The sequence below is a fragment of the Eubalaena glacialis genome, chromosome 9 (assembly GCF_028564815.1).
Source record: "Eubalaena glacialis isolate mEubGla1 chromosome 9, mEubGla1.1.hap2.+ XY, whole genome shotgun sequence".
Classification (NCBI taxonomy): Eukaryota; Metazoa; Chordata; class Mammalia; order Artiodactyla; family Balaenidae; genus Eubalaena; species Eubalaena glacialis.
Window position 1 is genome coordinate 83294677 of NC_083724.1, and position 22906 is coordinate 83317582.

The 22906-nt window shown below is 38.4% G+C and overlaps 1 long non-coding RNA gene across 1 annotated transcript in view; it reads left to right on the forward strand.

Moving 5' to 3' along the window:
* Positions 1–2202: 2202 nt before the first annotated feature.
* Positions 2203–22906, forward strand: part of LOC133097977 (uncharacterized) — a 38996-nt gene continuing 18292 nt past the window's right edge. Inside the window, exon 1 of the long non-coding RNA XR_009702093.1 lies at positions 2203–2266. This is a non-coding gene — a long non-coding RNA (uncharacterized LOC133097977). The remainder of the gene's footprint in view (positions 2267–22906) is intronic.

The window sequence follows — 22906 nt, forward strand, 5'->3', positions numbered from 1 at the left end:
TGCTGCACGTGGGCTTTCTCTAGTTGCGGCGAGCGGGGGCTACTCTTCATTGCAGTGCGCGGGCCTCTCATTGCGGTGGCTTTTCTTGTTGCAGAGCATGGGTTCTGGGTGCACATGCTCAGTAGTTGTGGCCCATGGGCTCTAGAGCGCTGGCTCAGTAACTGTGGCGCATGGGCTTAGTTGCTCCGTGGCATGTGGGATCTTCCCGGACCAGGGCTCGAACCCGTGTCTCCTGCATTGGCAGGCGGATTCTTAACCACTGCACCACCAGGGAAGTCCCTGTCTTACTTTTTAAAATATTGGGATATAATTCATTTACCACTAAATTCACCCATTTACAATATACAATTCAGTGGTTTTAATCTATTCAGAGTTGTGCAACCATTAGCATTATATAATTCCAGAACATTCTCATTATCCCCAGTCAAGCTCTGTACCAATTAGGAGTCACTCCCCACCCATTCTCCCATCCCCCACGTCCCTGGAAATGACTAACCTACTTTCTGTCTCTGTGAATTTGCCAATTTGGGGCATTTCATAAAAATGGAGTCATACAACATTGTGGCCTTTTGTGTCTGGTTTTTCTTTCACCTGGCAGAATGTGCTCAGGATTCATTCATGTTGTAACATGCATCAGTGTAACTGACCCGGGTTCTTGGACTCTTTAAATTCAGGCAAGGCCTTACTGGGACTCGTGCTGCAGCAGGAGAGAACAAAAACAAGTAACAGGCTCCCTTGCTCACTCCCTGAGTGGAGGTGAGTTGGTCCCTTTTGTGGGGTGAGGGTAAGGGCGGGTCCAGGGGTCAGGCCAGAGGGGTAGTTTGCCCACCCCTTTGGTGGTGGTGTGTGCAGGGGGCATGCGCAGTGCCCTGCTTCTGCTCCTGACACCTCAGAAATGGAAGTTGGGTTTTTGGTTTTTTTGTATCTTGTTCATAATTCACCCCAACTGTGCGTGCAAGCATTTATTTTTAGTCTCTTATAGTTTCTTTGTATTCTGTTGCTCAAGGAGATGTTTGTCCAGGTGCAAACACTTGCAGCAAAGGGCCCCAGGTCCCAGCCTGTCTCATCAGTACCTCATTTTTTCCACGGCTGAATGATATTAAATTCTATGGCTATACCACATTTTATTTATCCATTCATTAGTTGATGAACATTTGGGTAGTTTCCACTTTTTGTGCTATTTTGGATAATGTCACAAACATTCAAGTTCAAATATTTTCATGTGAACATATGTTTTCAATTTTCTTGGGTATATACCTAGGAGTGGAATTGCCGGGTTATATGGTAATTCTGTGTTTAACTTTTTAAGGAACTGCCAAACTATTTTTCAGAGCAGCTGTACTTCAGCAATGCATGAGAGTTTCAATTTCTCCATATCCTCACCATCTTTTCTTTTTTAGCCATCCTAGCATGTATGAAGTGGTATTTCATTGAGCTTTTGATTTGCATTTCCCTAAAGACTAATGATGGGAAGCATCCTTTCATGTGCTTAGCGGACATTTGTATGTCTTCTTTGGAGAAATATCTATTCATATCTGTTACTCATTTTAAAACTGGGTTATTTTTGTTTTTACTGAATTGTAACATTTCTTTATTTTAGATACTAGACTCTTAACAGATGTATGATTTTAAAATATTTTCTCCCATTCTCTGGGTTGTCTTTTTCACTTTCTTTATGGGGTCCTTTGAAGCACAAAAGTGTTTAATTTTGATGAACTCCGTTTTTTATTTTGTTGATAGTGCTTTCATTGTCATATTTAAAAACCATTGCCTAATTTAATATTACTGAATTTTATTCCTGTGTTTTCTTTTAAGAGCTCTTACATTTAGACCTTTGATCCATTTTGAGTTAATTTTTTAATTTGGTGTGAGGAATAGGTACAACTTCATTATTTTCTGTGTGGCTATCCAGTTGTCCTTTTGGTGTAAAGGCTGTTCTTTCCCCTTTTAATTGTCTTGGTACCCTTGTCAAAAATCAATTGTCCATAAACGTATGGGTTTATCTCTGGAGTCTCAATTATATTTCACGGATCAACCTATCTATCCTTATGCCAGTTCCATACTGCCTTGAGTACTGTAGCTATGTATTAATTTTTGAAATCCAGAAGTGTGAGTTCTCCAACTTTGTTCTTCTTTTTTGAGATTGTTTTAGCTATTCTGGGTGCCTTGCATTTTCATATGAAATTTTAGGACCAACTTGCCAATTTCTGCAAAACAGACAGCTGGGATTTCGATAAGGATTGCCTCCAATCTGGAAATCAATTGGGTGAGTATTGCCATCTTAATATTACTGAATCTTCTAATCCATCAATATGGGACGTATTTCCATATATTTAGGTCTTCTTTAATTTCTTTCAATGATATTTTGTTACGGTGTACAAGTCTTGCACTTATTTTGTTAAATTAATCACTGAGTATCTTATTGTTTGTGATGCTATTGTAAATAGAATTGTTTCCTTAATTTCATTTTTTGATTGTTCATTGCTAGATTATAGAAATACAATTGATTTTTGTATATTGATTTTGTATCCTGCAACCTTGTTGAACTCATTTGTTAGCTCTAATCATTTGTGTAATCTGTAGATTTTACAAGATCATGTCATCTGAGAATAGAGATAGTTTTAATTCTTACTTTCCGATTTGTATGCTTATTATTTTATTTCCATGTTTAATTGCCCAGGGTAAAACCTCCAATGCAATGTTGAAAAGGAATGGTAAGAGAAGACATTTTCCTGATCTTTGGGGGAAGGTTTTCAGTTTTTGCCCATTAAGCATGATGATAACCGTAGGTTTTTCTTGACAAGATGCTCTTGACAAAGCTGAAGAAGTTTCTATATTTTCCTAGTTTGTTGGGTGTTTCTATCATGAAAAGATGTTGGATTTTGTCAAATACAGGCAGACCTCAGAGATATTGCAGGTTCCGTTCCAGACAACCACAATAAAGCGAATATTGCAATAAAGTGAGTCATGAATTTTGGGGTTTCCCAGAGTATATAAAAGTTATGTTTACACTATAGTGTAGTCTATTAAGTGTGATAGCATTATGTCTAAAAAATGTACCTACCTTAATTAAAAAATACTTTATTGCTAAAAATGCTAACCATCATCTGAGCCTTTAGCTAGTTGTAATCTTTTTGCTGGTGGAGGGTCTTGCCCCAATGTTGATGGCTGCTGACTGATCAGGATGGTGGTTGCAGAAGGTTGGGGTGTCTGTGGCAATTTCTTAAAATAAGACAACAGTGAAGTTTGCACATCGATTGACTCTTCACAAACAATCTCTCTGTAGCATGTAATGCTGTTTGATAACATTTTACCCACTTCTTTCAAAACTGGAGTGAATCTTAAACTCTCCTGTTACTTTATCAACTAAGTTTATGTAATATTCTAAATACTTTGTTGTCATTTCAACAGTCCTCATAGCATCTTCACCAGGAGTGAATTCCATCTCAAGAAACCACTTTCTTTGCTCGTTCATTAGAAGCACCTCCTCATCCATTAAAGTTTTTTTTTTTTTAATTTTTTAAAAACATCTTTATTGAAGTATAATTGCTTTACAATGGTGTGTTAGTTTCTGCTTTATAACAAAGTGAATCAGTTATACATATACATATGTTCCCATATCTCTTCCCTCTTGCATCTCCCTCCCTCCCACCCTCCCTATCCCACCCCTCTAGGTGGTCACAAAGCACCGAGCTGATCTCCCTGTGCTATGCGGCTGCTTCCCACTAGCTATCTATTTTACATTTGGTAGTGTATATATGTCCATGACACTCTCTCACCCTGTCACATCTCACCCCTCCCCCTCCCCATATCCTCAAGTCCATTCTCTAGTAGGTCTGTGTCTTTATTCCCGTCTTGCCACTAGGTTCTTCATGGCCTTTTTTTTAATCCCTTAGATTCCATATATATGTGTTAGCATACTGTATTTCTTTTTCTCTTTCTGACTTACTTCACTCTGTATGACAGACTCTAACTCCATCCACCTCATTACAAATACCTCCATTTCATTTCTTTTTATGGCTGAGTAATATTCCATTGTATATATGTGCCACATCTTCTTTATCCATTCATCCGATGATGGACACCTAGGTTGCTTCCATGTCCTGGCTATTGTAAAGAGAGCTGCAATGAATATTTTGGTACATGACTCTTTCTGAATTATGGTTTTCTCAGGGTATATGCCCAGTAGTGGGATTGCTGGGTCGTATGGTAGTTCTATTTGTAGTTTTTTAAGGAACCTCCATACTGTTCTCCATAGTGGCTGTATCAATTTACATTCCCACCAACAGTGCAAGAGTGTTCCCTTTTCTCCACACCCTCTCCAGCATTTATTGTTTCTAGATTTTTTGATGATGGCCATTCTGACTGGTGTGAGATGATACCTCACTGTAGTTTTGACTTGCATTTCTCTAATGATTAATGATGTTGAGCATTCTTTCATGTGTCTGTTGGCATTCTGTATATCTTCTTTGGAGAAATGTCTATTTAGGTCTTCTGCCCATTTTTGGATTGGGTTGTTCGTTTTTTTGTTATTGAGCTGCATGAGCTGCTTGTAAATCTTGGAGATTAATCCTTTGTCAGTTGCTTCATTTGCAAATATTTTCTCCCATTCTGAGGGTTGTCTTTTGGTCTTGTTTATGGTTTCCTTTGCTGTGCAAAAGCTTTTCAGTTTCATTAGGTCCCCTTTGTTTATTTTTGTTTTTATTTCCATTTCTCTAGGAGGTGGGTCAAAAAGGATCTTGCTGTGATTTATGTCATAGAGTGTTCTGCCTATGTTTTCCTCTAAGAGTTTGATAGTGTCTGGCCTTACACTTAGGTCTTTAATCCATTTTGAGTTTATTTTTGTGTATGGTGTCAGGGAGTGTTCTAATTTCATACTTTTACATGTACCTGTCCAATTTTCCCAGCACCACTTATTGAAGAGGCTGTCTTTTCTCCACTGTATATGCTTGCCTCCTTTATCAAAGATAAGGTGACCATATGTGCGTGGGCTTATCTCTGGGCTTTCTATCCTGTTCCATTGATCTATATTTCTGTTTTTGTGCCAGTACCAAACTGTCTTGATTACTGTAGCTTTGTAATATAGTCTGAAGTCAGGGAGCCTGATTTCTCCAGCTCCATTTTTCGTTCTCAAGATTGCTTTGGCTATTCGGGGTCTTTTGTGTTTCCATACAAATTGTGAAATTTTTTGTTCTAGTTCTGTGAAAAATGCCAGTGGTAGTTTGATAGGGATTGCATTGAATCTGTAGATTGCTTTGGGTAGCAGAGTCATTTTCACAATGTTGATTCTTCCAATCCAAGAACATGGTATATCTCTCCATCTATTTGTATCATCTTTAATTTCTTTCATCAGTGTCCTATAATTTTCTGCATACAGGTCTTTTGTCTCCTTAGGTAGGTTTATTCCTAGATATTTTATTCTTTTGGTTGCAATGGTAAATGGGAGTGTTTTCTTAATTTCACTTTCAGATTTTTCATCATTAGTATATAGGAATGCAAGAGATTTCTGTGCATTAATTTTGTATCCTGCTACTTTACCAAATTCCTTGATTAGCTCTAGTAGTTTTCTGGTAGCATCTTTAGGATTCTCTATGTATAGTATCATGTCATCTGCAAACAGTGACAGCTTTACTTCTTCTTTTCCGATTTGGATTCCTTTTATTTCTTTTTCTTCTCTGATTGCTGTGGCTAACACTTCCAAAACTATGTTGAATAATAGTGGTGAGAGTGAGCAACCTTGTCTTGTTCCTGATCTTAGTGGAAATGGTTTCAGTTTTTCACCATTGAGGACAATGTTGGCTGTGGGTTTGTCATATATGGCCTTTATTATGTTGAGGAAAGTTCCCTCTATGCCTACTTTCTGCAGGGCTTTTATCATAAATGGGTGTTGAATTTTGTCGAAAGCTTTCTCTGCATCTATTGAGATGATCATATGGTTTTTCTCCTTCAATTTGTTAATATGATGTATCACGTTGATTGATTTGCATATATTGAAGAATCCTTGCATTCCTGGAATAAACCCCACTTGATCATGGTGTATAATCCTTTTAATGTGCTGTTGGATTCTGTTTGCTAGTATTTTGTTGAGGATTTTTGCATCTATGTTCATCAGTGATATTGGCCTGTAGTTTTCTTTCTTTGTGACATCTTTGTCTGGTTTTGGTATCAGGGTGATGGTGGCCTCGTAGAATGAGTTGGGGAGTGTTCCTCCCTCTGCAATATTTTGGAAGAGTTTGAGAAGGATAGGTGTTAGCTCTTCTCTAAATGTTTGATAGAATTCGCCTGTGAAGCCATCTGGTCCTGGGCTTTTGTGTGTTGGAAGATTTTTAATCACAGTTTCAATTTCAGTGCTTGTGATTGGTCTGTTCATATTTTCTATTTCTTCCTGGTTCAGTCTTGGCAGGTTGTGCATTTCTAAGTATCTGTCCATTTCTTCCAGGTTGTCCATTTTATTGGCATAGAGTTGCTTGTAGTAATCTCTCATGATCGTTTGTATTTCTGCAGTGTCAGTGGTTACTTCTCCTTTTTCATTTCTAATTCTATTGATTTGAGTCTTCTCCCTTTTTCTCTTGATGAGTCTGGCTAATGGTTTATCAATTTTGTTTATCTTCTCAAAGAACCAGCTTTTTTTTTCATTGATTTTTGCTATTGTTTCCTTCATTTCTTTTTCATTTATTTCTGATCTGATCTTTATGATTTCTTTCCTTCTGCTAACTTTGGGGTTTTTTTGTTCTTCTTTCTCTAATTGCTTTAGGTGCAAGGTTAGGTTCTTTATTCGAGATGTTTCCTGTTTCTTGATGTAGGCTTGTATTGCTATAAACTTCCCTCTTAGAACTGCTTTTGCTGCATCCCATAGGTTTTGGATCGTCGTGTCTCCATTGTCATTTGTTTCTAGGTATTTTTTGATTTCCCCTTTGATTTCTTCAGTGATCACTTCGTTATTAAGTAGTGTATTGTGTAGCCTCCATGTGTTTGTATTTTTTACAGATCTTTTCCTGTAATTGATATCTAGTCTCATAGCGTTGTGGTCGGAAAAGATACTTGATACGATTTCAATTTTTTTAAATTTACCAAGGCTTGATTTGTGACCCAAGATATGATCTATCCTGGAGAATGTTCCATGAGCACTTGAGAAAAATGTGTATTCTGTTGTTTTTGGGTGGAATGTCCTATAAATATCAATTAAGTCCATCTTGTTTAATGTATCATTTAAAGCTTGTGTTTGCTTATTTATTTTCATTTTGGATGATCTGTCCATTGGTGAAAGTGGGGTGTTAAAGTCCCCTATTATGATTGTGTTACTGTCGATTTCCCCTTTTATGGCTGTTAGTATTTGCCTTATGTATTGAGGTGCTCCTATGTTGGGTGCATAAATATTTACAATTGTTATACCTTCCTCTTGGATTGATCCCTTGATCATTATATAGTGTCCTTCTTTGTCTCTTGTAATAGTCTTTATTTTAAAGTCTATTTTGTCTGATATGAGAATTGCTACTCCAGCTTTCTTTTGATTTCCATTTGCATGGAATATCTTTTTCCATCCCCTCACTTTCAGTCTGTATGTGTCTCTAGGTCTGAAGTGGGTCTCTTGTAGACAGCATATATATGGGTCTTGTTTTTGTATCCATTCAGCCAGTCTGTTTCTTTTGGTGGGAGTATTTAATCCATTTACATTTAAGGTAATTATCGATATGTATGTTCCTATTCCCATTTTCTGAAATGTTTTGGGTTTGTTATTGTAGGTGTTTTCCTTCTCTTGTGTTTCTTGCCTAGAGAAGTTCCTTTAGCATTTGTTGTAAAGCTGGTTTGGTGGTGCGGAACTCTCTCAGCTTTTGCTTGTCTGTAAAGGTTTTAATTTCTCCATCAAATCTGAATGAGATCCTTGCTGGGTAGAGTAACCTCGGTTGTAGGTTTTTCTCCTTCATCACTTTAAGTATATCCTGCCACTCCCTTCTGGCTTGCAGAGTTTCTGCTGAAAGATCAGCTGTTAACCTTATGGGGATGCCCTTGTGTGTTATTTGTTGTTTTTCCCTTGCTGCTTTTAATATGTTTTCTTTATATTTAATTTTTGATAGTTTGATTAATATGTGTCTTGGTGTATTTCTCCTTGGATTTATCCTGTATGGGACTCTCTGTGCTTCCAGGACTTGATTAACTATTTCCTTTCCCATATTAGGGAAGTTTTCAACTATAATCTCTTCAAATATTTTCTCAGTCCCTTTCTTTTTCTCTTCTTCTTCTGGGACCCCTATAATTCGAATGTTGGTGCGTTTAATGTTGTCCCAGAGGTCTCTGAGACTGTCCTCAGTTCTTTTCATTCTTTTTTCTTTATTCTGCTCTGCAGTAGTTATTTCCACTATTTTATCTTCCAGGTCACTTATCCATTCTTCTGCCTCAGTTATTCTGCTATTGATCCCATCTAGAGTATTTTTAATTTCATTTATTGTGTTTTTCATCGTTGCTTGGTTCCTCTTTAGTTCTTCTACGTCCTTGTTAAATGTTTCTTGCATTTTGTCTATTCTATTTCCAAGATTTTGGATCATCTTTACTATCATTATTCTGAATTCTTTTTCAGGTAGACTGCCTATTTCCTCTTCATTTGTTAGGTCTGGTGTGTTTTGACCCTGCTCCTTCACTTGCTGTGTGTTTTTTTGTCTTCTCATTTTGCTTATCTTACTGTATTTGGGGTCTCCTTTTCACAGGCTGCAGGTTCGTAGTTCCCGTTGTTTTTGGTATCCGTCCCCAGTGGCTAAGGTTGGTTCCATGGGTTGTGTAGGCTTCCTGGTGGAGGGGACTAGTGCCTGTGTTCTGGTGGATGAGGTTGGATCTTGTCTTTCTGATGGGCACGTCCACGTCTGGTGGTGTGTTTTGGGGTGTCTGTGGCCTTATTATGATTTTAGGCAGCCTCTCTGTTAATGGATGGGGCTGTGTTCCTGTCTTGCTAGTTGTTTGGCATAGGGTGTCCAGCACTGTAGCTTGCTGGTCGTTGAGTGAAGCTGGGTCTTGATGTTGAGATGGAGATCTCTGAGAGATTTTTGCCATTTGGTATTACGTGGAGCTGGGAGGTCTCTTGTGGACCAGTGTCCTGAAGTTGGCTCTCCCACCTCAGAGGCACAGCCCTGATGCCTGGCTGGAGCACCAAGAGCCTTTCATCCACACGGCTCAGAATAAAAGGGAGAAAAAATAGAAAGAAAGAAAGAAAGAGGATAAAATAAAATAAAATAAAGCTATTATAATAAAAAATAAGAAAAAAATTATTAAGAATAAATTTATTAAGAAAAAAAATTTTTTTTAATTTTTAAAAATAGATTTATTAATTTTTTATAATAAAAAATAAGAAAAAAATTAAGAAAAAAATTTATTAAGAAAAAAAATTTTTTAATTTTTTAAAATAAAAAATATGAAAAAACGTATTAAAAAATTTTTTTAAAATTTTTTTTAAAAATAGAAAATAAGGAAAAAATTATTAAGAAAACATTTATTAGGGAAAAAAGAATTCTTTTTTAAGTAAAAAAAAAAAAAAACGGACGGACCTAACCCTAGGACTAATGGTGAGAGCAAAGCTATACAAAATCTCACCCAGAAGCATACACAAATACACTCACAAAAAAAGGAAAAGGGGAAAAATTAATATATCCTGCTCCCAAAGTCCACCTCCTCAATTTGGGATGATTCGTTGTCTATTCAGGTATTCAACAGATGCAGGCACATCAAGTTGTTTGTGGAGCTTTAATCCGCTGCTTCTGAGGCTGCTGGGAGAGATTTCCCTTTCTCTTCTTTGTTCGTACAGCTCCCGGGGTTCAGCTTTGGATTTGGACCCGCCTCTGCGTGTAGGTCACCTGAGGACGTCTGTTCCCCGCCCAGACAGAACAGGGTTAAAGGAGCAGCTGATTCGGGGGCTCTGGCTCAGTCAGGCCGGGGGGAGGGAGCGGTACGGAGGAGGCGGGGCGAGCCTGCGGCGGCAGAAGCCGGCGTGATGTTGCAGCAGCCTGAGGCGCGCTGTGCGCTCTCCCAGGGAAGTTGTCCCCGGATCACGGGAGCCTGGCCGTAGCGGGCTGCACTGGCTCCCGGGAGGGGCGGTGTGGAGAGTGACCTGTGCTCACACACAGGCTTTTTGGTGGCGGCAGCAGCAGCCTTAGCGTCTCATGCCCGTCTCTGGGGTCCGCGCTGATAGCCGCGGCTCGCGCCCGTCTCTGTCTCTGGAGTTCGTTTAAGTGGTGCTCTGAATCCCCTCTCCTTGCGCGCCGCGAAACAAAGAGGCAAGAAAAAGTCTCTTGCCTCTTCGGCAGCTGCAGACTTTTTCTCGGGCTCCCTCCCGGCTAGCTGTGGTGCGCTAGCCCCTTCAGGCTGTGTTCACGCCGCCAACCCCAGTCCTCTCCCTGCGATCCGACTGAAGCCCGAGCCTCAGCTCCCAGCCCCCGCCCGCCCCGGCGGGTGAGCAGACAAGCCTCTCGGGCTGGTGAGTGCTGCTCGGCGCTGAGCCTCTGTGCAGGAATCTCTCCGTTTTTCCCTCTGCGCCCCTGTTGCTGTGGGATCCGCGCTGATAGCCGCGGCTCGTGCCCGTCTCTGGAGTTCATTTAAGCGGCGCTCTGAATCCCCTCTCCTTGCGCGCCGCGAAACAAAGAGGCAAGAAAAAGTCTCTTGCCTCTTCGGCAGCTGCAGTCTTTTTCCCGGACTCCCTCCCAGCTAGCACTGAAGCCCTAGCCTCAGCTCCCAGCCCCGCCCGCCCCGGCGGGTGAGCAGACAAGCCTCTCGGGCTGGTGAGTGCTGCTCGGCGCCGATCCTCCGTGCGGGAATCTCTCCGCTTTGCCCTCTGCACCCCTGTTGCTGCGCTTGCCTCTGTGGCTCCGAAGCTTCCCCCCTCTGCCACCCGCAGTCTCTGCCCGCGAAGGGGCTTCCTAGTGTGTGGAAACCTTTCCTCCTTCACAGCTCCCTCCCACTGGTGCAGGTCCCGTCCCTATTCTTTTGTCTCTGTTATTTCTTTTTTCTTTTGCCCTACCCAAGTACGTGGGGATTTTCTTGCCTTTTGGGAGGTCTGACGTCTTCTGCCAGCGTTCAGTGGGTGTTCTGTAGGAGCAGTTCCACGTGTAGATGTATTTCTACTGTATCTGTGGGAAGGAAGGTGATCTCCGCGTCTTACTCTTCCGCCATCTTGCCCAGACTCCATTAAAGTTTTATCATGAGATTGAAGCAATTCAGGCACGTCTTCAGGCTCCACTTCTAATTCTAGTTCTCTTGCTGTTTCCACCACATCTGCAGTTACTTCCTTCACTGAAGTCTTGAACCCCTCAAAGTCATCCATGAGGGCTGGAATCAGCTTCTTCCAAACTCCTGTTAATGTTGATATTTTGACCTCTTCCTACAAATCACGAATGTCCCTGATGGCATCTATAATGGTGAATCTTTTTCAGAGGGTTTTCAATTTACTTTGCCCAGATCCATCAGAGGAATCACACTATCTATGGCAGGTATAGCCTTATGAAATGTATTTCTTAAATAAGACTTGAAAATCAAAATTACTTCTTGATCCACTGGCTGCAGAATGGATGTTTTGTTAGCAGGCATGAAAACAACATTGATCCCACTGTAAATCTCCATCAGAATTCTTGGATGACCAGGTGCATTGTCAATGAGCAGTAAAATTTTTAAAAAATTTATTTATTTATATTTATTTTTGGCTGTGTTGGGTCTTCGTTTCTGTGTGAGGGCTTTCTCCAGTTGCGGCGAGCGGGGTCCACTCTTCATCGCGGTGCGTGGGCCTCTCACCGTTGCGGCCTCTCCCGTTGCGGAGCACAGGCTCCAGACGCGCAGGCTCAGTAGTTGTGGCTCATGGGCTTAGTCGCTCCGCGGCATGTGGGATCTTCCCAGACCAGGGCTTGAACCCGTGTCCCCTGCATTGGCAGGCAGATTCTTAACCACTGTGCCACCAGGGAAGCCCCTGAGCAGTAAAATTTTGAAAGGAATCTTTTTTTCTGAGCAATAGATCTCAACAGTGGACTGAAAATATTCAGTAAACCATGTTGTAAGCAAGTGTGCTGTCATCCAGGCTTTGTTGTTTCATTGATAGAGCACAAACAGAGTAGATTAAGCATAATTATTAAGGGCCCTAAGATTTTTGGAATGGTTAATGAGTACTGGCTTCAACTTAAAGTCACCAGCTGCATTAGCCCCTAACAAGAGAGTCAGCCTGTCCTTTGAAGGTTTAAAGTCAGACTGACTTCTTCTTTCTAGCTATGAACGTCCTAGATGGCATCTTCTTCCAATAGAAGGCTGTTTTGTCTACATTGGAAAGCTATTATTTAGGCACTTTCATATATTTTCTCAGCTAGGATCTTCTGGACAACTTACTGCAGCTTCTACATCAGCACTTGCTACTTCACCTTGCACTATTCTGTTATGGAGACGGCTTTTTTCCTCAAACCTCATCAACCAACCTCTGCAGGTTCAAAATTTTCTTCTGCAGCTTCCTCACCTCTCTCAGCCTTCATAGACTTGAAGTGAGTTAGGGCCTTGCTCTGGATTAGGTTTTGGCTTAAGAGAATGTTGTGGCTGGTTAGATCTTCTATCCAGGCTGCCAAAACTTTCTCCACATCAGCAATAAGGCTGTTAAGCTTTCTTATCATTTGTGTGTTCACTGGAGTAGCCCTTTTAATGTCCTTCAAGAACTTTTCCTTTGTATTCACAACTTGGCTATTTGACGCAAGAGGCCTAGCTTGGGACCTCTCTCAGCTCTAGACATGCCTTCCTCCTTAAGCTTAATCATTTCTAGCTTTTGATTTAAAGTGAGAGACATGTGACTCTTCCTTTCACTTGAATAATTAGAGGCCAATTATAGGGTTGTTAATTGGCCTAATTTCAATATTGTTGTGTCTCAAGAAATAGGGAGGCCCAAGGAGAGGGAGAGAGATGGGAAACAGCTGGTCAGTGGAGCAGTCAGAACGCACACATTTATCTAAGTTCGCCGTTTTATATGGTTGTGGTCTGTGACACCCCAAAGCAATTATTAATACAATAGTAACATCAAAGATCACTGATCACAGATCACCATAACCAATATCATAATGATGAAAAAGTTTGAAATATTGTAAGAATTGCCAAAATGTGCCACAGAGACATGAAGTGAGCAAATGCTGTTGGAAGAGTGGTGCCGATAGACTTGCTCAACACAGGGTTGCCACAAACCCTAAGCTTGTTAAAAAAAAACAAAAAAACAAAAACTCTCTCTGTAAAGTGCGATAAAGTGAAGCATAATAAAATGAGGCATGCCTGTACTTTCTCCATATCTATTGAAATGATTATAATTTTTTGTTCTTTATTTTATTAATATGGTGTATTACATTGATTGCTTTTCATATATTGAATCAACATTGCATTCCTGGAATAAATCCCACTCGGTCATAGTGTATTACCCTTTTTATATGTTGCTGGAGTCTGTTTGCTTACATTTTATTGAGGATCTTTGCATCTATATTCATAAGTGATATTGGTCTGTAGTTTTCTTGTGATTTCTTTATTTGTTTTGGTATCATGGTAATGATTTGCGAAGTGTCCCTTCCTCGTATATTTTTTACAGGAGTCCCTTAACTCTTCTTTAGATGTTTGGTAGAATGAACCAGTGAGGCCATCGGAGCCTGGGCTTTTCTTTGTGGAAAGTTTTTGATTACCAGTTCAATCTCTTTATTTGTTATAAGCCTATTCAGATATTCTATTTCTTCTTGATTCAGTTTTGGTAGTTTGTGTCTTTCCAGAAATTTATCCATTTCATCTACATTATCTAATCTGTTGGCATACAATAGTTAATATTATTCCGTTATAATCCTTTTTATATTTGTAAGGTCAGAAATAGTATCTTTCATTTCTGATTTTAGTAATTTGAGTATCTTTTTTTTTTCTTGTCAGTCTAGCTAATAAATTGTCAGTTTTGTTTATCTTTTCAAAGAACCAACTTCTGGTTTTATTAATTTTCTCTATCAATTATCTATTCTCTAATTTATTTCTGCTCTAATATTTATTCTCTCCTCAATTCTGCCTGCTTTGGGTTTAGTTTGCTCTATTTTTTCTAGTTATGAAGGTGGAAGGTTAGGTTATTTATTTGAGACGTCTTTTTAACATAGGCATTTACAACGATAAATTTCTCTCTGATCACTGCTTTTATTGCATCCCATAAGTTTTGATATGTTGTGTTTTTGTTTTCATTCATCCCAATGTATTTTCTAATTTCCCTTGTGACTTCTTCTTTGATCCACTGTTTGTTTAAAAGTGTGTTTAATTTCCACATATCTGTGAATTTTTCATATTTCCTTCAGTTATTGATCTCTAATTGTGGTATACTATAAACGGCATATAGTTGGGCGATTCTGTCAATATCTTTTAACTGGAGTGTTTAGTCCACTAACACTTAATATAATTACTGATAATACTTGCATCTGCCATTTTTCTATTTGTATTCTATACGTCTTATGTCTTTCATTTCTCTCTTCTTCCATTACTGCCATCTTTTGTACTAAATATTTATTTTCTAGTGTACCATTTTAATTTCCCTGTCATTTATTTTCCTATGTGACTTGAGTCATTTTCTTAGTGGTTGCCCAGGGGTTTACAATTAACATGTTAGTTTACAGCAATCTGGTTCATATTAATACCAGCTGTATTTCAATGATATACTTTGCTCCTATACAGCTTTGTGTCTCTGTGCCAACCTTCATGTTGTTATTGTGATACACATTACATCCTTGTACATTGTACGGCCATCAACATAGATTTACGATTATCACTTTATGCAGTTGCCTGTTTAAATAATAGAGGAGAAAAAGAGTTACAAACAAAAACTATTCATATCTATATTTAATATTTACCTATTGATTTAGCTCTATCAGTTTCTTCATGTGCGTTGGAGTTACCATCTAGTGTTTTTTCATTTCAGTTTGAAGGACTTTTTAATATTTCTTGTGGGGCAGGTTTCTTGGTGACAGATTTTCTGTTTATCTGGGAATATCTTAATCCCTTCTTCATTTTTGAAGGGTAGTTTTGCCGGATATAGAATTCTTGGTTGATAGTCTTTTTCTTTTAGTACTTGAAATATGTCATCCCAGTTCATTCTGGCCTCCATGGTTTCTAATGAGAAATCAAGTGTTAGCCTTTCTAAGGATCTCTTACTTGATGCTGCTTTCAAGATTGTCTCTTTGTGTTTGTCTTCAGGTGTTTGATTATATGTCTAATTGTGGATCTCTTTGAGTTTATCCTACTTGGAGTTGGTGGAGCTTTTTGGATGTGTACTGTTTTTCATCAAATTTGGGATGTTTTCAGCCATTTCTTCAAATATTCTTTCTGCCTCTTTTTCTCTCTCCTTTCCTTCTGGGAATCCCATTATGATTATATTAGTACACTTGATGGTGTCTTACAGACCTCTTAGGATTTGTTCAAATTTCTTTATACTTTTTATTTCTCTTCCTCAGACTGGATAATCTCAATCAACCTATTTTCAAATTTGCTCGTTCTTTCTGCTAGTTCAGATCTGCTGCTGAGCCCGTCTAGTGATTTTTTTTCATTTCAGTTATTGTATTTTTCAAATCCAAAATTTCTATTTGGTTCATTTTATAATTTCGATCTCTATTGATGTTTATTTGGAAAGACATTAATCTCATACTTTTATTTAGTTCTTTAGACATGATTCAGACATATTTGAAATAGCTGATTTAAAGCCTTTGTCCATTAAGTCCAACATCTGGCCTCCCTCAGGGTTAGTTTTTATTTGTTCCTTTTATCCCCTTGTTTATGGGCCATATTTTCTTCTCTCTTTGTGTGTCTCATACTTTTTGTTGAAAAATGTACATTTTCAATAATATATTGTGGAAGTTTTAGAAATCAGAATTTCCCCCTCTTCACGGTCTGTTGTTATTGCTGTTTGTTGTTTATTTAGTGACTCTTCTGAACTAATTATGTCAAGGCTGTATTTTTTGTCAGCTACTGAAGTCTCTGCTTGCTCAGGTTAGTTCTCAGCTAATGATCGGACAGAGATTTCTGTAAATGTTGGGAACCAATAAGTCTCCCAGTTTTTGCTAATGGGCAATGTGTGTGTGTGTGTGTTTGTGAATGTGTGTCTTCAACACAACTGCCAGGCTGTTGACAACTCTGCCTTAACTTTCACTTCTTGCTTGCCAAGAGCCTCAGGTGAGAACTTAGAGCCTTCTCACTTCTCTCTAGGACATGTTCACAGCTGTATGTATGCTGTATGCTCATTGCTTTCTAGATTCCTAGCAATATATCAGAGCTTTTCAAAGGCCCAATGGGCATCTCATTCCCCAGATTTTCTTTTTTTTTTCTTTTCAGATTTTTAATAAGCCTGTTGTTCGCCACAACTGTTATTCACTGCTTCAGGCAGCCTTTAAACAGTTGACTCTAAATGTGTTGTACAAGTGTCCCTGGGGAAAAAGCTTTTCTCGGTCAGGGCAAGCCCTAAGTCAGGTCAAATCAAGACAGCACTGCAAGTAGAGTCTTCCAGGGAAGCACTAGGTGGGTCAAATAATGACAGTTCTCTGATAATGAGGCTTGGAAGGAGCTCCAACCTTGTTTTGCCCTCCTGTGGCTTCCAGGCTGCTGGTTTTCATCATAATTATTATGAAAAGAATCCAAACCCATGGAAGAGAGCTTAAAAAAGAAAGTTACAAAGAACAAAATAAAAATTACCCATAATCCTACTGCACAAGAATAACCAATGTTAACTTTGGATTTTTTTTTTTTTTCAAAATCAGAATAATGCTACATCCTTCATTGTGGAGCAAAGGGGGTTTCTCAGAGTGTTCTGCTTTATGGTTTCTCTCAATAAAAATATATCCATCAACCTTTATCCTAAGCTTTCTGCCTTCATCATCTGACCACCCCCTAACTTCTTCCTGGCAGCACTGAGGTCTCATTTTGGGGACATCCTATGTTCCCTGGCTGCATGACTTCTCTCCCTTCTACTTTTTCATGCCTCTTTGTTGGCTCCAAGCATCCAATTATTCTGATACTCAGCCTTGCAATTCTGTCCCTGACCAGTTGTTGCCCATCCCAGAGGCCACTTGGCATGGTCCATTGCTCTGGCCTGACAACATTAAAAGTCAGTTCTCTTTTCAACTGTGTTGGTTTTTGGCTTCTCTAACCAGCATGGCTATCAGATCTCTGGCCTCCAGCCCACAGGTCCTGCCAGAGGATTAAGATTCCAAAAGTTTGGCCTGTAATATCTAGATCAAATTTAAATTGGGTGCAAACTGCCCCATTCACTGGAATCCTCATGGTCTGCCCCTGCTCCTCCCCGCAAAGTAAATCTCTAACCTTGGATAAATCCTTTTGCAGACATGCCAATTCTAGCTTGAAGGAAAGAGTCTATGTTCTTCGAGGGGAGAATTCCATAAATAGTGCCATCATCTGCTCCAAGAACAAGAGGAAGGTACATCCTCTATTCTCTCAGACATTCCTTTCTACATAAGTGGACTGAGCTTCCTTTGATCTCTGCCTCTTTGCTCGACTAAGGTTTTCCTTTATTTGCAGCTGAGCTTCTAGCAAAATGAATTTCCCAATTTTACCTGACCGTATATCTTTTGAAAAAGAATTACCTCCTGTCCACCATCAAAAGCCAACATTTGAGGCCTTCTTCTGCTCACTATTTGAGAGCTGACTGCCCTCTACTCATACTTCTCATTATTAATTACTCAGGTGACCATGAAAATGAAACCAGTTATTCTCCCCAACCCCTGCTGCTAGGCCTGGGTTCTGCCATGTACTAAGGAAGATCTGACTCCAAATATTAGCCCTATCACTTCCTGACTATGTGAGCTTGGATGTGGTATTTGAGAAATTTGTGAGTGTCAGTTTCTTTGTTAATAACACAAACCAGAATAACAGAAAGGAGAGAGTGGCACAAAGAGAGAAATCAGATCTGCAGCGTCTCCCTGAAGGGTGCAGCAGAGTAATGATCAACACATGTGCATGAGGAAGTTACTTCATAACTGGGAAAGAACCACCAAAGAGATTAGAAGAAATAGAGTCTGGCACTTGCACAGGGCAGGGAATAGTGCCTGTTCCCATATGCAAACTGAAAAACTTGTAACTCATGGGGCTTTCGGTAAAATACACAGAAGATTATTGCCTCAGAGGTGGGGAATTATTAGCCCTGTGACAAATTCTGCTCCACTCTCTCCTAACAAATCTTAAAAGCAAGACCCAAAGTTCAAACTATTTGTAAGAAACCTTGGTGCATCTCAGAAGAAAGCAAAAGAATATTTATAGTAGAAAAGTATCCAGCACCAAATAAAGTAAAATTCACAATGTTTGGCATTCAATTAAAGATTACCACTAAAAAATTACCATGTATACAAAGTAGCAGAAAAATATGACACATAACAAGAAGAATCAAAACAAACCCAGAACTGGCACAGATGTTATAATTAGCAGTCAAGGACATTAAAGGTATTCTATTTGCTCAAAGGATTAAGTAGAGACATGGAAGATAATTTTTTTTTAAAAAATCAAATTTCTGGAGATGAAAACTACATTGTATGAGATTATACACGCACACACACACACACACACACACACACACACACACACGGTTGAATTAACTACATGTCAGACTTTGCAGAAGCAAAAATCAGTGAATTTAAAGACATAACAATAGAAACTGTCCAAAATGAGACACAAAGAGAAAAAGTATTTAAATAAATGAAAAGAGCATCAGTGCCTACTATACTTGTAATTGGAGTCCCCACAAGAAAGGAAGGGAAAGACAGGAAAAATGGACCTTAGAACTGAGTGTTAAACCTCAAAGTATAAAATATCTAGAAGAAAACATACAAGCAAGTCTTTATGTCCTTGGGTTAGATGAAGATCCCTTTGATACAATACTGCAGTACGATCCATAAAAGAAAAAAAATCAATAAAATGTGCTTCATCAAAATTTAAAACGTCCGCTCTTCAAAAGATACTGTTAAGAAAACAAAAAGAAAAACCACAGACTGGGATAAAATATTTCCAAAGTGTATATGTGATAAAGTAATACCCAGGATATATAAAGAACTCTCAAAACTCAATAATAAGGAAACAAGCAACCTAGTAAAAAAAAAAAAAATGGGTGAAAGATTTGAATGCATGCTAAACCAAAGAATATATACGAATGGCAGTATCCTCAACAAAATTAGTCATTAGGAAAATGAAAAATGAAACCACAGTGAGATACCACTGTAAACTATTAGAATGACTAAAATTAAAAGGACTAACTTTGTGACCACCTAGAGGGGCGGGATAGGGAGGGTGGGAGGGAGACACAAGAGGGAGGAGATATGGGGATATATGTATATGTATAGCTGATTCACTTTGTTATAAAGCAGAAACTAACACACCATTGTAAAGCAATTATACTCCAATAAATATGTTAAAAAGAAAAAAGGACTAACTATATCAAGTGTTGTCAGGGATATGGAGGAATTGGAACTCTTATACACTGCTAGTGGAAATATAAAATGACACAACCTCTTTGGAAAAAAATTCAAGTTTCTTAAAAAGTTAAATGTATGTCCAACATGTGACCTAGACATAACATTCTATTTTTTTAGAATAAAGTTTTCTTTCTTGTGTCACATTTTTTTTTTTGTTTATTTTATACTGGAGTATAGTTGATTTACAATGTTGTGTTAGTTTCAGGTGTACAGCAAAGTGATTCAGTTATATATATACATATATCTATTCTTTTTCAGATTCTTTCCCCATATAGGTTATTACAGAGTACTGAGTAGAGTTCCCAGTGCTATACAGTAGGTCCTTGTTGATTATCTATTTATTTTGTCTTTTTTTTTTTAACATCTTTATTGGAGTATAATTGCTTTACAATGGTGTGTTAGTTTCTGCTTTATAACAAAGTGAATCAGTTATACATATACATATGTTCCCATACCTCTTCCCTCTTGCATCTCCCTCCCTCCCACGATTATCTATTTTATATATAGTAGTCTGTATATGTTAATCTCAAACTCCTAATTTATTGCCCCCCCCCACCGTCTTTCCCCTTTGGTAACCATAAATTTGTTTTTGAAGTCTGTGAGTCTGTTTTTGTTTTGTAAATTAGTTCATTTGTATCACTTTTTAAGATACCACATGTAAGTGATATCATATATTTGTCTTTCTCTGACTTATCAGTACTTCACTTAGTATGATAATCTCTAAGTCCATCCATCTTGCTGAAAATGGCATTATTTCATTATTTTTTTATGGCTGAGTAATATTCCATTGTATATATGTACCACATCTTCTTAATCCATTCATCTGTTGATAGACATTTAGGTTGCTCCCATGTTCTGGCTATTATATATAGTGCTTCAATAAACATTGGGGTGCATGTAGCTTTTCAGATTATGGTTTTCCCTGGATATATGCCCAGGAGTGGGATTGCTGGATCATATGGTAGTTCTATTTTTAGTTTTGTAAGGAAACTCCATACTGTTCTCCATAGTGGTTGTACCCATTTACATTCCCACCAACAGTGTAGGAGGGTTCCCTTTTCTTCACGCCCTCTCTAGCATTTATCGTTTGTAGATTTTTTGATGATGGCCAATTATGACCAGTGTGAGGTGATACCTCATTGTATCAGTAGTTTTGATTTGCATTTCTTTAATAATTAGCGATGCTGAGCATCTTTTCACATGCCTCTTGGCCATCCATATGTTTTCTTTGGAGAAATGTCTATTTAGATCTTCCACCCATTTTGATTGGGTTGTTTGTTTTTTTGATATTGAACTGCATGAGCTGTTTGTATATTTTGGAGATTAATCCCTTGTTGGTCGCTTCATTTGCAAATATTTTCTCCCATTCTGTGGGTTGTATTTGCATTTTGTTTATGGTTTCCTTTGCTGTGCAAAAGCTTTTAAGATTAATTAGGTCCCACTTTTAAAATTTTTGTTTTTATTTTCATTACTCTAGGAGGTGAATCCAAAAAGATACTGTTGCGATTTATGTGAAAGAGTGTTCTGCCTCTGTTTTCCTCTAAGAGTTTTATAGAATCTGGCCTTACATTTAGGTCTTTAATACATTTTGAGTTTATTTTTGTATATGGTGTTAGAGAATGTTCTAATTTCATTCTTTCAAATGTAGCTGTCCAGTTTTCCCAGAACAACTTATTGAAGAGACTGTCTTTTCTCCATTGTATTTTCTTGCCTCCTTTGTTGTAGATTAATTGACCATATGTGCGTGGGTTTATCTCTGGGCTTTCTATCCTGTTCCATTGATCTATATTTTATTTTTGTGCCAGTACCATACTGTTTTGATTACTGTAGCTTTGTAATATAGTCTGAAGTCAGGGAGCCTGATTCCTCCAGCTCCGTTTCCCGCCCCCTCCCCCAAACTCAGGATTGCTTTGGCTATTCGGGATCTTTTGTGTTTCCATACAAATTTAAAAATTTTTTGTTCTACTTCTGTGAAAAATGTCATTGGTAATTTGATAGGGGTTGCATTGAATCTGTAGGTTGCCTTAGGTAGTATAGTCATTTTGACAATATTGATTCTTCCAATCCAGGAACATGGTATATCTTTCAATCTGTTTGTGTCACCTTCGATTTCTTTCATTGGCATCTTATAGTTTTCGGAGTACAGGTCTTTTGCCTCCTTAGGTAGGTTTATCCCTAGGTATTTTATTCTTTTTGATGCAATGGTAAATGGGATTGTTTCTTTAATTTCTCTTTCTGATTTTTCATTGTTTGTGTACAGAAATGCAATGGATTTCTGTGTATTAATTTTGTATCCTGCAACTTTACCAGATTCATTGATGAGTTCTAGTAGTTTTCTGGTAGCATCTTTAGGATTTTCTATGTATAGTATCATGTCATCTGCAAATGGTGACAGTTTTACTTCTTCTTTTCCAATTTGGATTCCTTCTATTTCTTTTTCTTCTCTGATTGCCATGTCTGGGACTTCCAAAACTATGTTGAATGAAAGTGGTGAGAATGGAAAACCTTTTCTTCTTCCTGATCTTGGAGGAAAGGTTTCCAGCTTTTTACCATTGAGTATGATGTTAGCTGTAGGTTTGTCATATATGGCCTTTATTATGTCAAGGTATGTTACCTCTATGCCTACTTTCTGGAGACTTTGCATCATAAATGGGTGTTGAATTTTGTCAAAAGCTTTATCTGCATCTACTGAGGTGATGACATGGTTTTTATTCTTTAATTTGTTAATGTGGTGTATCACACTGATTGATTTGCGGATATTGAAAAATCCTTGCATCATTGGGATAAATCCCACTTGATCGTCATATGTGATCCTTTTAAGGTATTGTTGGATTCGGTTTGCTAGTATTTGCTAGTTGAGGATTTTTGCATCTATGTTCATCAGTGATATTGGCCTGTAATTTTCTTTTTTTGTGGTATCTTTGTCAGGTTTTGGTAACAGGGTGATGGTGGCCTCATAGAATGAGTTTGGGAGTATTCCTTCCTCTGCAAATTTTTAGAATAGTTTCAGAAGGATAGGTGTTAACTCTTCTCTAAATGTTTGATAGAATTTGCCTGTGAAGCCATCTGGTCCTGGACTTTTGTTTGTTGGGAGTGTTTAAATCACAGTTTCAATTTCAGTACTTGTGACTGGTCTGTTCTTTTTCTCTATTTCATTTATTTCTGCTCTGACCTTTATGATTTTTTTCCTTCTACTAACTTTGGCTTTTGTTTGTTCTTCTTTCTCTAGTTGCTTTAGTTGTAAGGTTAGGTTGTGTCTTTGAGATTTTTCTTATTTCTTGAGGTAGGATTGTATTGCTATAAACTTCCCTCTTGGAACTGCTTTTGCTGCATCCCACAGGTTTTGGATCATCATGTTTCCATTTTCATTTGTCTCTAGGTATTTTTTTATTTCCTCTTTGATTTCTTCAGTGATCCATTGGTTGTTAGGCGTC